Consider the following 16,098-nt stretch of genomic DNA (forward strand, 5'->3'; position numbering starts at 1 on the left):
CTCTGCCTCTGCCTCTGCCTCTGCCTCTGCCTCTGCCTCTGCCTCTGCCTCTGCCTCTGCCTCTGCCTCTGCCTCTGCCTCTGCCTCTGCCTCTGCCTCCTGAGTGCTAGGATTAAAGGCATATGCCATCACTGTCCAGTGGTCTGTACTTTTCTTGTTTTGTTATGACCTTGCCAAGTTGTGGGAGCAGGGTAAATCCAGTCTTGTAAAAGGAAGGCTCCTTCTGCAGAATAATTTTAGAAGTAGTATTGATAGCTTGTCTGCAAAATCCAGCAATGATGCCATTGGGTCTGGGCATTTCTTTGTTGGGAGAGTTCACATAAATTCCAAGAGCTTTTAGTGATTATTTTGGAAGGCTGTATATTAATAAGATATAAAATCTAGAAGAAATGGACAAAATTCCATGCATGTACAATATAGCAAAGTTGAACCAAGAGGATTAAAAACTTTATTCATATCAATATCAAACAACGAGATCAAGTCTGTTATCTGGCTCGGTGCTGTCTGCCTTCATGGACAATGTTCAGATTCTTCAGATGGCATCTCTTGTGTTTTCAGGACTGTGAAGAAGATTGAAGAAGATTAGAGTCTGTTGGCTTCCTGTACACCAAGATAATCAACTGATAAAGGGTTTACCTTGGCTCTTGATTTCAGAAGTTTCAGGCCACGATCAGCTGGTCTCATTGCAAAACAGGTCATCATGGCAAGGACTGGCACTTTTGCCAGGAAATGAAAGAGGGGAAGAGGCCAGGGTCCCTCAGTCCCCTTCAAGGGCTCAGCCCCAGTGCCGTTCAGATCTGCCACTGTCTCTTAGTTTCTACTGTCTCCTAATTGTGCTGCCAAGCTGGAACCAAGTCTTTAAAATAGGAACTTCTGGCTGAATGGTCAGCATCCAAACTAAACCAGAGAATTAATAAAAGTCCCAAGGCCATGCCTGTAATCTAAAGGGTGGGTACCAGCCCCTGAGCAGAAGGCATCTCAGGAAGGCAGGGACTGACATCCATATTATTTAAATATTTAACATGAAGTAAATATAAATGCACACACACTTAATAGTAGGATCATTGGCGTGTATTCAGGCTGAGAACCACAACCCGTGAGCAGCACAGTGCCAGGCCTGTGCTGTGTTCCAAATGACACAGTGATCTTCTGAAGGCACCATCAGAAAGCTTATCAGGGTGTTATTAAACGTGGGAGTCACAACCTGTGCCCAAAATCAGATACATCCGCCTGACCTCAATAAGCCAATTAAAAGACTGGAAAGCTGGAAATAGAGATTTATTTAATGTGGTTACGTTAGAAAGAGAACAGAGATCCAGGGCAGGAACCTTCTCACGTCCATCTTCCAGGTCCTGAAGTGAGATCAAAGTTTAAACAGAGGCCAAGGATGTGCACATCTAAGCAGACCAGACAAGGTATAGTATCCCAACAAATACACACACACACACACACACACACACACACACACACCATTGAATGATCATTGTCTGGCCTTAAGTCTCATCCTGCAAGGTGCTCTGACAAGCTGTTAGAGCTGTGAGGAAGCTCCCCTCTATCTGGGACCCTTTCCTTCTCCCAGGATTTGATTCCGTTGGAAATTCCCATTTTAGGGGAGACCATTGTTTCAATAGATAGACTGAGAGACACAAGTATCTCTCTAGAATAGCTTCATTTCTGCCAGGCCTGTTACAGGGACACTGCTATAGGGATCCCAACCGTCACGAGGGAGACACCGTCTTGAAGGCAGCAAGGTAGAGTCAGCTGATGGGAAATGACTCACCTAGGATAAATGCTGAAGCCAGGCCAGGAGGCCAGACATTCCCTGGGGTGGAGGATGAGGGGCCCAGGAAAATATCGTTGAGGGTGAGCAGACGCTGAGGGTAAGCTGGCTTTATTTCATCTTGCTAAAATTGCATTTTCACAAGTGCACAGATGGGTCTTGGAGTCAGTTCAGAATACCAGCTAAAGCTTGGCCAAACAGAGATTCTCTGTCAGGGTACAGGCAGCTTATGGTTGGCAGACATCTGAAGCTGGCCACCTCCCTGGATGGGTGAGAAGGCAGCTAGGGCAGATGTTGTGTGATTGTAGAAGTATAGTGAATAGGCCAAGGACTCCAGCCATGCCACTTCCTGGATGCAAGCTGGGGAGGAGGTGGGGCTTCCTGGGGGACCAAGCCAACAACAACAGTACCTGTCCTTCTATCTGCACAGAGCACCAAGTGAGCTGCTGAAACCAGGGTAGTACTGTTAGCTTTTACTATCAGGAGCAAACATCTGGGATTCAATTATGTAAGTGTGTATCTATGTATGTATGTCTATGTATGCCTAAAAGCATACATGTATTTGTGAATGCATGTGCTAGGCCTGTGCTGTGTTCCAAATGACACAGTGATCTTCTGAAGGCAGTGAATCTGTATATGTATGTATATGCCTACATATGTGTGTACGGCTATTTATGTATGCATAAATACATATATATGTGAGTAGGTATATGTATATGTGTACAGCTATGAATGAATGCATATGTATCTGTGCTTATATAAGTGTGTGAATGTGTATCTGTAAACAAGTGTGTATAGGTGTTTGTGTGTGAATCTGTGTTATGTGTTTGGGGGTCACTAGGAACTTTGGTGCTGGACAGGGAGCTCTGAGACTTCTCTCAGGCAGGACAAAGAGCAGAGAGAGGCTCAGAGGAGAGAAGGAGCTGGATCTTGCTTCTGGAGAAGCTGTGCTGAAGATCCTGCAAGGCCTAGGACAGGGTGCTGACTTCAGCAGCAGAGATGGGGCAGAGCCAGTGAGGGCAAAGGCAACCAAGGGTCAGGTCACAGGCAGAGAGAGGTGCCAGTTAAACAGTGACTAAGCAGCCTTTGCTCTTCCTCTGTGCTCTGCTGACTGGCCAGCCGGTGTGTGGCTTAATTATTGATGTTTAACTCCTCCACACTGAGCAGTTCCCATTAATAAATATGTAAGGGGTGAAGGATGAGCTGTCTAATGGAGACTGCAGATTTTCGTAGCTGCAGGCCAAGAGTGGACAGAAGGGCTAACAGGTGCAAGCATAAGCAGGAGAGTCTCTGTCATGTCCCAGAGTGTCACCCCTAAATGTTTGGTAATTATGAAGTAAGTTTACAATGGCAACTCCTGGCCTGGTTCCACCTTCACTGAGAGATCAAGGATGATGTCACTGGGTTCAAGGCTTGGTGACATGTACCTGTTGATTTGATACGGTGAGAAGGACATTGCCTCAGGCCTGCTGAAAGTGCACGATGTTAATCTGAGAAAGTGTCAGGAGGCTCAGCACAGAAGGGCAGCTGGTGGAGAAGGGTATTCAGGCAGGCAAGGGAGAGCTGAGGCCATGACCAACTGGGGACCAGAGGGACCTGACAACAGAGCTTGAGTGGAAGTCTAGTCTGATCTTGGGCAGAGTGGGGCCCAGCTAGCCACGTGGTCAGAACAAATCTATATCACTGTTTCGTGGGCTATGGCAGCAGAAGCTGTCAGCTTATAGATCCGACCCCACCCCCAGGTATTGAGGCTGCTGCGAGAGGACCTGGATGGCACTCGCAGATTATCTGGTGGTCTAAGTGGTCTGTCACTGAGGCATGATCACTCCTCTGACCTTCCAGGGGGCACAGAAGGGGAAGAGTGAGCCTGACCAGAGTCACCTGGAAAGCCAAAACTGAGGGACCGTCAGGGACGGGATGTCTCAACCATGCCGTCACTTCCAAGTCTTTCCATCTCCTCCCAGATCTGGGAAAGCATCTATGGCTGAGATGAATTCCCATATCCCACCTACCCCCAAGCCTATCGTGTTAGCTAGTTTTATGTTATTTGACCCAAGCTAGAGTCATTGAAAGTCATTGAAAGGAGGAAAACCTCTATTGAGACAATGCCTCCATAAGATCCAACGGTAGGGCTCCTCCTCCTCCTCCTCCTCCTCCTCCTCCTCCTTCTTCTTTAACATAGTATTTTTATTGGTTCTTTGGAAAATTGACATCATATACCTCAATCACAATCACTTCCCAGTCCTTCCATGCCCACCCCATCCCAAGCAGAATAAACAAAACAAAACAAAACACCACACACACACACACACACACACACACACACACAAAGGTCTAATTTGTGTTGTGTATGCACTCAGTAGAACATGCTCAGGCTCCCAGTGGCTTCCCCCTAAAGAAAACTGAGCCCTTCCCCTCCAGCATCCCCACCAGAAGCCACACTGTAAGAAAGAGCAGAAAAAGCTTTTGCAGTGATATCAATGACAGAAAACGCACAATTGAAAAAGAGGGACACAGAAAGCTTCTATGACAACTCCTATTCCCCCCTAACCATGCCACTCCCCAAAGTAACACCCTAAATAGTAAGCCACTGAAGAGAACTCTTAAAAAGTATACTAAGGACATTAAAAGGTTCTTAATTAGTTATTGATGGGCAAGGGCCCAGCCCATTGTGGGTGGTGCCACCCCTGGGCTGGTGGTCCTGGGTTCTACAAAAAAGCAGGCTGAGCAAGGCATGAGGAGCAGGCCGTAAGCAGCAACCTCCACGGTCTCTGCATCAGCTCCTGCTTCCAGGCTCCTGTCCTGTTTGAGATCCTGTCCTGACTTCCTTTGATGATGATCACTGATGTGGATGTATAAGCCAAACAAGCCGTCTCCTCACTGAGTTGCTTTGGTCATGGTTTACAGCCGTAGCAGCCTAAGACACCTTCTGCCTGAGATTCTCCTGGCCACGCCAAGCCTGTTCCTCTTGTTTCCCCAGCTCAACAAAAGGCCGTGAACCCACAGGCCATTTTGGTGTTTGCTCTAGTGTTCCTGCTGACTCTGCCTCCAAAATCTCTCCTCAGGCAGGCCTGTCTCATCATCTTCATTACTAACTATTCACACAGAGAAAAGACATCTGAGCCCCTAAAGCCCACTCTTTGCAACCCAGCGGGCCCTGTCCCTTATCCCCATGGCCCACTCTCCCATCCAGCTGCCACCAGCATGACCACTCACTCACACATTGCCCTGTGTTCTGCTCCACCCTGCACCTCCTTCCTGTTCCATGTGTGATTTTTCCCAGAGGTTTCCTGGAGTGAGAAGATGGCCATAGAACTTGCTAACCCGGAGGCTGAGATTTGGGGGGAAGCTCCATGTACGGGNGGGGGGGGTCACACAGGAACTCCTGCTTTGTCCATAGCCGTAGAACTTTTCTACCCACACATGAGGGTAAGTGGGATCAAAGACCTGTGCAATCCTGGGCAGCCGTGCCCAGTGAGTCATTAACTAATGTGGACCCAGCAGGGCAGTATGGAGTCTGCTCTGGATGCTGGGCAGTCTGAGGCAGAAGAGAGAAGTCAGACATCTGGGTGGAATTGAAGACTAGGGGGTGGGACGGCAGGCCCAGGGGAGGAGGAGGAATAAAGTCTGTATGTGGTATTTAGGGAATAGAACTGCAGTTCTCAACCTGTGGGTGCTGACCCCTTGGCCACACTCTGTCGACGATTCCTAAGAGTCGCAAAACTACAGTGATGAAGTAGCAATGAAAATAATTTTATGGTTGGGGGTCACCACAACATGAGGATCTGTATCAAGGGGTCACAGATTTAGGAAGGCCGAGAAGCACTGGTATAGAGGGAATGAACCAGGACTTTCAGTGCTGAGACCCATTCTTCTTTTGTGAGACTGAGCTATGCACACAGCAGTGGCTAGGGTGTTGACCAGCAGCATCTCAGAGCCAGGGCCCGTGGGTCCCTTATGAGAGGTTCCCATGCGCAGACTGATTGTGGTGATCGAGTCTCAAGTGGGGGACAGAGGCTCCAGAGCAAGCTGGAGTTTGTGTTGGCTCCAGACCAAACAGTGCCTCTTTCTATAGCCCCAGTAAAGCTCATACAAGGGGCTATAGAGGAAACAGACGGGGCGGGGGGCAGGGGGAGGTAAGGAAAGAAGAAAGCACACACAACAAGTAGCTGGCAAGAACACCCCTGTCCCACCACAGCAGAATCCCTGAGGGATGACAGGAGCTAAGCCTTAGCCACAGGAAGGGCGGGGCCTCTTCAAAGCATTCTCTCTTTGACACTTTGGTAGCCCAGGACTCAGGCCCTCCTGCACGCCAGCCTGAGCTCAAAGGCGCTCTGTCTCCCCCCAGGCCTGGGGTTGAGAGCCAGGCTCAAGATAATGAAGTAAGTGAGCTGGGGGCACCCATTTGGAGCCTCTCTTCCTCTGGGAAAAGGCAAAAGGGCCCATACAGGGAGGCAGACTTATCAAGTTCACACAGACTGCGAGTGACTCAGCCACTCCCAGCTGGGAAACTGGGACTCTCTCCACAGCTCCCAATACTACCCTAAGTCTTCCCATTGCTTCGATGGTCACAGTGGAGACCCTGGCCCCAACTAAAGGAGGGGGACTAACAGTTTTGGTGACAGAGGTATCAAACAAGAGTCCAGAAGGAAAAGCATGGTAAAGAACATTTTACCCCATTTTCCTCACAAAAGGAGAATGCAGACATTTAAATATATCAAGGAAAAATAATTTCCTAAAGAACTGTCGAGTACCCAAAAAACTTAAAATGTAAATAATGTAGAACCCAAGAAATCTCACTTCCCAGCAAAACAAATATAGCAGAATATGAAAATAATCCCCTGTGACAAAATTAAAGACCACGAAAGAATGCAGCATGAATCATTACAAAATTGATCGATGCAACTCACTAGATTACTAGGCACAGTGAGAAACGGACAATTGTGTTTATGAAACAAAGACAATCCTTATCAAAACCAGTCATGTTCCTGCTGCATATAAAGAGTCCCCCTGGGCCCGAGGATTGCAGCCTGGATCTCCAGCTGTGGGTGCTATTTTGGGAGGTGGTAGAAATACTAGGAGTCAGGGCCTAAAGCAGGAAGTAGGTCACTGGGGGCATGCCCTTGGGCTGTATCCTGTCCTGGCTTCTCTGTTCTCCTTCCCTGACTGCCATGAAGTCATCTCCCATCCACACCACCAGGTTAGACCCACCTCACGTCAGGCCCAGAAAGTGCAACCAAGAGGTGGTGGGCTCAGTCTTCTGACAGTAGAATCCAAGGTCCCTTCTCCTGTCATGTTCCCAGGCCAGGTATTTTGTCACATGATAGAAACCTGCCTAGGACAACTAGGAGTCAATCCTACCCCAGAGAAATAAGTTTGTGGGCATGCATTCAGAGTTTTGAACTTGATCATGAAGGGGCTTGAAGCATACTTCCACTCATTAAACTATGGGGGTGGGGGAGATCACACAAAACAGTACAGGTAGCTCTGGACTTAAATCCAGTCCAGTCTCATAGCTGTGGGATAGCCTCCTTTATTGCTCACCATGCTCCAGCTTCCTTAACCTTGGGTCATGATGGAAATTGGTCTTCAGTGTTACCAGGAGGACGAAACCATCTTAACGTGTGCAAAGGTTTTGCCTTGTAAAACAGCTCAGTGATTGGTCAGCATTCAAAGGAGTCACGTTCTTTTCTGGTATAGAAAAAGTTTCCTGTCTAATCCTCATAGCGTATCAGAGATCCTAACCAATGATGTTGCCTAGAAACTATCAGAGCTATAAATATTAGCAGTAGAGGTGAGGATCATTCTTCCAGGGGTGTGCATTCCTCCTCCTCCTCCTCCTCCTCCTCCTCCTCCTCCTCCTCCTCTTCCTCTTCATCCTCCTCCTCCTCCTTTTCCTCCTCTTCTTCCTGTTACTCTTCCTCTTCCCCTCCTCCTCTTCCTGTTCCTCTTCTTCCTCCTCCTCTTCCTCTTCCTGTTCCTCTTCCTCCTCTTCTTCCTCCTCTTCTTTCTCCTCTTCCTCCTCTTCTTCTTACTCCTCTTTCTTCTTCTTCTTCTTCTTCTTCTTCTTCTTCTTCTTCTTCTTCTTCTTCTTCTTCTTCTTCTTCTTCTTCTCCTCCTCCTCCTCCTCCTTCCAGAGTTAGAGATCAAACCCAGGGCTTTAGGCATGTGAAAACTACTAAAGCTAAGAAATGTTCAGTAGGAGTGGGAGAGATGGCTTGGTTAAGAGACCTTTCTGCTCTTGCAGAGGACCTGGGTTTGGTTCCCAGCACAACTGTGGCAGTTCACAGCCATAACTTCAGTTCTAGGGTATATGATGCTCTCTTCAGACCTCCATGGCCACTGTACATGCATGGTATACAGAGATAAATGCTGGTAAAACACACATAAAATAAAATTTTAAATTATCTTAGAAGAAATGTTCCATAAATTCAAAAGATTCCTTCTAAAATACCCATAAATATAAGACAAAAGGAGAGGGGATGTAAATTCTGTTCCAGTGACAACAAAACATAGAAATAAACTGAGAAATAGCTGTGAAATCAGGCAGGTGAGGCAGCTGATGAATGGGCTTGCCACCAAGCCTTGTGACCTGCATCTAAACCCCAGAACCCACATGAAAGGAGAGAGCTGACTCCTGAAAGTTACCCTCTGCCTTCCACATGTGACACAGCACACCCGTACTCACCCAAACAGACAAACAAGTGTAAAAAGTAAGTATGAAATCCAGGTTGGTTGTGTGGAATGTACTTTTAGAGACTCTGTTGGGACAGATCTCATCTTAAGTTTAGGTGCATACACATTTTTAAACACTGACATTGAGTCAGAGATTCTGATGAGATCCCAAGACCCAGGTGTGAGAAAATCCCACCCTAATCCCACCTTCAGCAACCTAGTGACGGCAGGACACATCTTCAAAGGTGCCACATTTCCACTGCCTCCTTGAGGCCTGTCGCCGCCCTATGTGCATGCACTGTAACCCTTTATTTATAAAAAAAACAAAAACAAAAAGCAGGGCCATCTCTTCCCACCCTCTTTTGCCTCCCACCCTGGCTCGGAAGCAGCCTCTGCATGCTCTCCCTTTTCCAAACAGATCTGTTACCTGGTGGGACTTTGTCTTCTGCTTAACACTGGGAGATGATCTGTTCTCAGAAACATCGACCAGGGAGTCCGTGGTAGAATTGGGATTTGAACCTACCTTTACACTCTCACATCTGGGCTCCCTCGGTCCTGTTCTGCATCCATTAGTCTTAAGTGTTTCTGGACCCCTTCTCCTTGCCTGACTCTAGGCCAGGTCTGTCTGTCCATTGAGGACAGACACGAGTGCTCATGTCCCCCTCTCTCCTAGCTGGCTTCAGGCTCTTAGGGGAACCATCACCCACTCCTTCCACTAAGTTCAAACCAGTTTCCACAAAGGCCGCCAAGGGGGATGTACAAGTGTCAGGCGTCCTCTCATTCTCCACCGGCATGCTTCCTGTTCACTGTGAGATAGCCAGTCTTCTGGGGCTGGGAGAAAAGGAAATACTACAGGGAGAGTGAGGGAGAAATGGAAGCAAGACCACACCCACCCTGAATGCCAATCACACCCAGGTGTGGCTCCAAGTCTCCAGCTTCACTTCTGTCTCCCTTGGCAACCATACAGTTTTGTGGAGCAACCAGGCATCCACACACAGAGACTGCATTTCAACAACAGCCCCTCATCTCCCCTCCAATTACACCAGGCTCTGAAAATGCACACTTGGCTCGTAACTATCTGTCAAAAAAAAAAAAAAATGCCAAGCTGAGCTGAACTCACAGAGAGGCAAAACTCACACAAAATTGACTATAGCTGTAACAGCCCGAATGAGTCCTTTTTGATATGAATATTCATCATGGTTACCCTAAGGACCAGTAATGACTGGAACGCTGTCTCCAGCCCAGGAGAGAGTGTTGCAGAGATATGTGTGTATGTTCCCTGAGGATACCGAGTGGACCCAGGAGTCTTAGGAATACCCGCCCTGATCCCTTCCAAAAGTACCTTCTACCACACACTTGCTCTTGCCTCCTCTCCTTCCCTAAGGAGTGTTCTGTTCTCAGAGAGAGGGGAGACATACAGAGCTTGGTCTGGGATACTGTATGCGGGGGGGGGGGGGACTGTGTCACTTTAATTAGCAGGGGTGTGGCAGAGAGAGACATGAGGAGGGAGAGCTCTTACTGTGGGAACTCTTGGAAACAGTCAATGCAGTTACAGTTAGAATCCTAATGAGAGGGGACTGGACCTTCTGTGCCTAGAGGTAAGATGCTCTCGGGCAGAGCACGCTTCTGAGCATCCCTCTGGGATGAACAGTCTGAATTGAAGATCAAGAGAACCACTCCATCAGACCAAAGAAAGGAGCTGGATTCCTCAGAAGTATTAGTGCCCTGCAAATTGGTCTGCAGTGGATTTCTCCAAGAGTCTTGTAGCTTAGTGCCAATCAGATATCATGCTCCCCTGTATGTAACTGTGCAAAAGTTTATCAGTTAGAACAGACTGACTATAATAAGTAGCAATGTTCTGTAACAAAATGTACACAAACACGGCCTCAGTCCACCTCTGAAAACTCCACATTAGACTGTCTCATGATGACAGCGTGAGAAGAGGCAGGGCCTTCTGCTGAGGCAAAATGAGCTAATTGACTCCGTCTTGAGGCCCAGTGCCCAGCGCAGCAGAAAGGCTAAGCAGGACAAGTTTCTGATGCTGAGAGGATTAATCTTGGTGACACTGAATGTCAGGACTGGCCAGGGTTCTCTTCAGAAACAAAAACAATAGAATGTACAGATAATTCCCGAAGGGGCAGGTGGCTTGGATGATCCCACTGTGGTCCTCTGCAATCTGGCAAAACCAGTAGCTGCTCAGTCCAGGAGACTGGGGTTGTTAGAAAAGAGAGACCCCTGAAGCAACCCTGTATGAGGCTGGCAGTCCGGAAGCTAGCTCCCTGGGGAGTCACCGGTGTGGAACAGTCTGCAGACTTCTAAGTCTCGTGTCCACAGGCAATGGCAACATCAGAACATATGCACCTACCTCAAGAAGTGTCAGCCCATGCTTCCTCTTCAGCTCTGTGTCCCACTGAGGTCCCCATCCTATCGGGCGGCCCAAACTGCATGACCCACACATTCTTTGTGAACATCCCACACATCCAACAATGCCCTCTACCAATTTTTAGGTGTCTTTCACGAGAGTTGACATTTAAGGCTAACCATCACAGTGCCTAAAGAGAGGGTAGCAGATACACTGTAGGACCATCAGCTGGAGAGATGTCCATGTCCCTGGTGAGAAGTGAAACGAGAGAGAGAGAGAGAGAGAGAGAGAGAGAGAGAGAGAGAGAGAGAGAGAGAGAGAGAGAGAGAGAGAGAGAGAGAGAGAATTTTATCATGCTGCTCAGAACAGCATGCAGCTTAAAATTCAAAAAATTCATTTCTAAAACGTTCTACCTAATATTTTCAGACTACATTTGATTGCAGGTAATTGAAGCTGGAGAGTGAAGCAGAAAAGATGCTTGCCTGTGTGTGCATGTGTGTGCTCACGTGTATGTGTGTGCACTCACACGCACACACACACGTGTATGCTAGCACTCGAGTGTGTGTGGAGAGGACACAGAAAGTGCAGCAGTAGGCTTTAGAGTACGTGATCCTGGGTAAGGAGTCAGTGGGTCTTCTCTACACTACTTATGCACTTACATTTTTTTCTGTAAATTATTCTGAATCCTCCTCCCCACCCCACCCCTGTTATTTCTCCATGTGCCTTATCATCTCCCACTTAACCTTGTTAATACCTCATTTTGTAGACTCCCAGGTTTGCTGGAACTGTTCTGAGAGTGCTTTGCAGCTTTTTGAGGTTTGTTTGGTTTGGTTTTCAGTGGTTTCCCTCGGTGTGCATACCCTCAAGCCCCTCCACAGGCCACGGTTGACTGTTCATGTTCTCTCTCCTCTGATCTTGATGTTTTCTGAGGTCCCTTGCCTGGCTCCTCAGATCTGAACAGCAAGAGCTAGCGGTCCCTCCTGCTGTGGCCAGAGCTATCAGGTGCTGCCTGCTCTCCTCCTGTTTTCTGGAGAACAGTTATTGAGCCCACCCTGTCCTGCCAGCTTCCTGGTGGTGTGGAGAATTCTGTGTCCCGAGCCTCTGTGGTCCTGTGTCCATGCTCCTGCGGTTCTTCTGTGAAGGATGAGGCTATTCCTGCTGCTCATGGCAATCTCGAAGGCACTCCTTGCCAAAAGACAACCACACACAGGAATGCACAGCCCTAGGGGCTCCTGGGTGTCACAGAGTGTCACTTATCACTTCTCAGAAGGTTCTTATTGCGTCCCTAAGGTGGTGATGGAGTGTGGATGTGGGTGTCAGGGGAGTTAAAAGGCATGAAATCACTGGCTTCTTCCCCACACTCAGCGAAGGGAATCTCGCGGGGGCTGTTGGGCAATAGTTCTCATTTGCAACATGGAAACTTTGCTGTTATTTCATAAGTGTTGCCCTGAAAGGTCTGAGCAGTAGAGACTGTGTCAGGAGCTGACGATGTTTGCTTGACAGTTTAGGGTTAAGATGTCTATTTTTTTTCACCCCACCCCAGACTCCCAGGAAAGATAAGGCAGGAAGGGAGAGAGGAAGGAAAGACAGAAAGGAGGATGGATGAAAGAAGGAAGGAAGAAGAAAAAGACTGGAGGAAGAAAGGGAGGGAAAGACTGTTAGAAGGAGGAGGTGAGGACAGAAGGAAAGGGAATGGGGGAGGGGGACAGGGCAGGTGGAAGGAGAGAGGGGATGGAGGAGTAGAAAGAAAGGCTGGGGAACAAGGCCACAGATCTGAGACTCTCCCCCTTTAGGGATGTTTGGACCTTCACTGCCTGGGACACCTTCTGTATACTTCTGCTCCATTAACTTTCCCTGAAGATGTAACAGACATCATCCACACATCCACATAGGATGCTGACAGCAGAGCAAAGTCAGGGGCACGTGAGTCTACGTGGGGAAGGTTGTCAGGCTTACTTGCAGGAATATGGGGGGGGGGGGGCTTACTTTACTTACAGAGGCATCTGTGGTCCTAAACAGTACCACTAGAATGATCCGCCCCAGTGTGGATGACGACTTCCCCACAGCTGCATGAACACTCCTTTCAATCACGGTTCCACTCTCTAGTCCCCCAGATGCAGCTGGGGTGGAATTGCACACAGCTGAGTGGGATACAGGTGGGCATGGCTGGGATCTCGGGTGAGGGTGTAATGATCATGCCCAGCCCCTCCTTCAGAGAATGCCCCCAAATAGCTGTATCTTGTGGAGGGTCTCTTGTGCTGCAGCTATTCTCATTCAAATGGCAGAGGCTTGAGGACAGTGGTCATCAGTTTCCAGTGAAGCAGTTTCTTGCTTAATGACAGGCAGAATCTTTGTGAGGCCACTGAGGCCTGGGCCCCCTCTGCCCATGGCAGGATGGGAAGGGAAGGGAAGTGGGCATTGGGTACAGTCTCCCATGCAAGAGTGCCAATAGTCTTGCTCAAGATGACTAGGGCCATGAACATCAGCCCAAGGACATAGGCACCTTTCCAGAGTTCAAAGGTCATTGCTGGGGTTGAGGTGATCTACTACTAGATAGAAGTTGATGCCCCTGAGAAGGTTCTAGAAGAAAGCACACCAGGGCTCTGTTAGATACAGAGAAACCTGACATGGAACTTGGGTTAGTCAAAAGCCCAGTAGAAGCACAGCAAAGCTCTGGGGAAGGGGCTGAAGGCCAGTAGGGCACAATGCAAGCAAAGGCCAAGAGGTAGAGAGGTCCCAGCCTAGCACGATATTAGCTACCACCCTCTGGACCTGAAAGGACAAGGGAGAAGAAGCCACCAGATAATCCCCAGGGAGGATGGGGACAGGGCAGTTCCTGACTCCTCTACCTCTGGCTCCCTGGTATCAAAGGATGGAAAACCCTAGAGAAGCCCTCTAATACAATTCCTTGTGTTCTGGTGACCCCCAGCCATAAAATTATTTTTGTTGCTATTTCATAACTGTAAATTTGTTACTGTTATGAATCTTAATGTAGATATCCGATATCAGGATATCTGCTATGTGACCTCCCCACAATGGGTCTTAACCCACAGTTTGAGAATGGCTGCCCTAGAGGGAAAGAATAGAGACACATAGCTTCATGTGCTTTGTATCATGGATCCAACACCTGAATTCCTCCAGGTTATTCATAACTCTCACATTTCAGACAGGAAGAAGCTGAGATGTGGCTCACTGTTGGGTATGCACCTGGGAACACAAAGCTGGAGAGAAAGTTGGGTTGAATCTTGGGAGCCTGGCAACAGAGTCTGTATTTCTAGCCCCTGCCCCATCTAGCCTACCTGAGGCCCACCTACCCCTAGGGGTGTGACCATAGCCCAGCCTGGCCACGCTTGACTGTCCTCAGCCCCACAAGGCTTTGTCTCAGACTTGATTCGCTGCTTCCTTTTTATCCAGACAGCACCCCTGTCTCTCATCCTCTGGGCAGCCTGAACTACACCCTCCAGCGTGGGTGGGGTGTGGGGGGGGGAATGGAGGGGTGTGGCAGTCTTCTCCCAGCCATTTATTTCCCTTGTCAAGGTCATGAATCACCCCATATCTTTGAATTCCCTGTATGACGTGTTTAACCACCCTCTCCAAATCATAAAAGAAAATCATGTATATCTTCCTAAGTGGAGAGCCAATAGCTTTCTAGCTGACTTTAAAATAAAAATCTGTTCAAATGTAGACAGCTTATCCATGCCCCACCCAATCTCTGTACTTAAGAATATTCCTTTACAGTACTGTTTAGTGTCCTCTATTTAAAAAAAAAAATACTTGACAACCTTTCATTGATAGTGCAAGCAAAAGAAAATTGACTTGGATCATGGAGGGAAGCTGAAGAGGTTTTAAAAAGTATGGAGCTCTTTCCTTTTGTGGCCATCGGTGGATTGCAGCCGCCAAAAATGAAGTTCAATCCCTTCGTGACATCTGACCGAAGCAAGAACCACAAGCAGCATTTCAATGCGCCCTCTCATATTCGGAGGAAGATCATGTCTTCCCCTCTTTCCAAAGAGCTGAGACAGAAGTATAACGTTCGGTCTATACCCATTCGGAAGGATGATGAGGTTCAGGTTGTTCGAGGACACTACAAAGGCCAGCAGATTGGCAAGGTGGTCCAAGTGTACAGGAAGAAGTATGTCATCTACATTGAACGAGTCCAGAGAGAGAAGGCTAATGGCACAACTGTCCATGTGGGCATCCACCCCAGCAAGGTAGTTATCACCAGGCTAAAGCTGGACAAGGACCGCAAGAAGATCCTGGAGAGGAAAGCCAAGTCCCGGCAAGTAGGAAAGGAGAAGGGCAAATATAAGGAAGAAACAATTGAGAAGATGCAGGAATAGAGACATCTCATGCACAGCTTTCATTAAAGACTGCTTGAGTTAAAAAAAAAAAAAAAAGTATGGAGATGGAAGCGGACCATATCAGGTTCCAGAGAAGATTCCAGAAGGCTTCTTTACCACCTGCCACCTGCAATGACTCTAGTCGTGTCCAACCCTGTGCATTTGTGGAGGGTTTTTTCGTTGTTTTTTGTTTGTTTGTTTGTTTTTTGAGACAGGGTTTCTCTGTGTAGCCCTGGCTGTCCTGGAACTCACTCTGTAGACCAGGCTGACCTCAACTCAGAAATCCACCTGCCTCTGCCTCCCAAGTGCTGGGATCAAAGGCGTGCGCCACCACTGTTCAGCTTATTTGTGGAGGTTTTTGTTTGCTTTGGTGGTTTTGGTTTTTTGAAACAGGAACTTGCTCAGTTGTTCAAGCTGGTCTGGAACTCAAAGCAGTCATCCAACCTCAGCTGGGGTTATAGGAATGAGTCCCATTCCTGGCTCACATTCATGTTTACATATGTATGTATGCATGGTGTGTATATACATGTTCCTTTGTGTGTGTATGCAAATTACAGAGGTTAACCATTGTTCATCTTACATGACTGCTCTCCACATTATACATTAAGTCTCTCACTGAATTTTGAGCTGATTCAGGTGGTCTAGCGAGCCAGCTTGCTCCAAGGATTCCCCTGTATCTGCCTTCTGAGGTCTAGAACTACAGGCAAGCCTCTAGGACCACTAAACATTTACCTGAATGCTTGGGGTCCAAATTCCAATCCCTACCCTTGTGGAGCAGCACTTTGCCCCCTGAGCTGCCTCCCCAGGCCCTCACTTGTGCTTGGACCAAGGTTTTCAATGGGTAATTGTACTGGCTAGTTTTGTGTCAACTTGACACAGCTGGAGTTATCACAGAGAAAGGAGCTTTAGTTGGGGAAATGCCCCCATGAGATCCAGCTGTG

The 16,098-nt window shown here is 48.0% G+C and overlaps 1 pseudogene across 1 annotated transcript; it reads left to right on the forward strand.

Moving 5' to 3' along the window:
- Positions 1 to 14,716: 14,716 nt before the first annotated feature.
- On the forward strand, positions 14,717 to 15,197 carry LOC110317007 (annotated as a pseudogene). The gene has a single exon (XR_002380293.2). The product of XR_002380293.2 is annotated as a 60S ribosomal protein L26 pseudogene (transcript).
- Positions 15,198 to 16,098: the final 901 nt, after the last annotated feature.

This window comes from Mus pahari, chromosome 2 (assembly GCF_900095145.1).
Source record: "Mus pahari chromosome 2, PAHARI_EIJ_v1.1, whole genome shotgun sequence".
Lineage (NCBI taxonomy): Eukaryota > Metazoa > Chordata > Mammalia > Rodentia > Muridae > Mus > Mus pahari.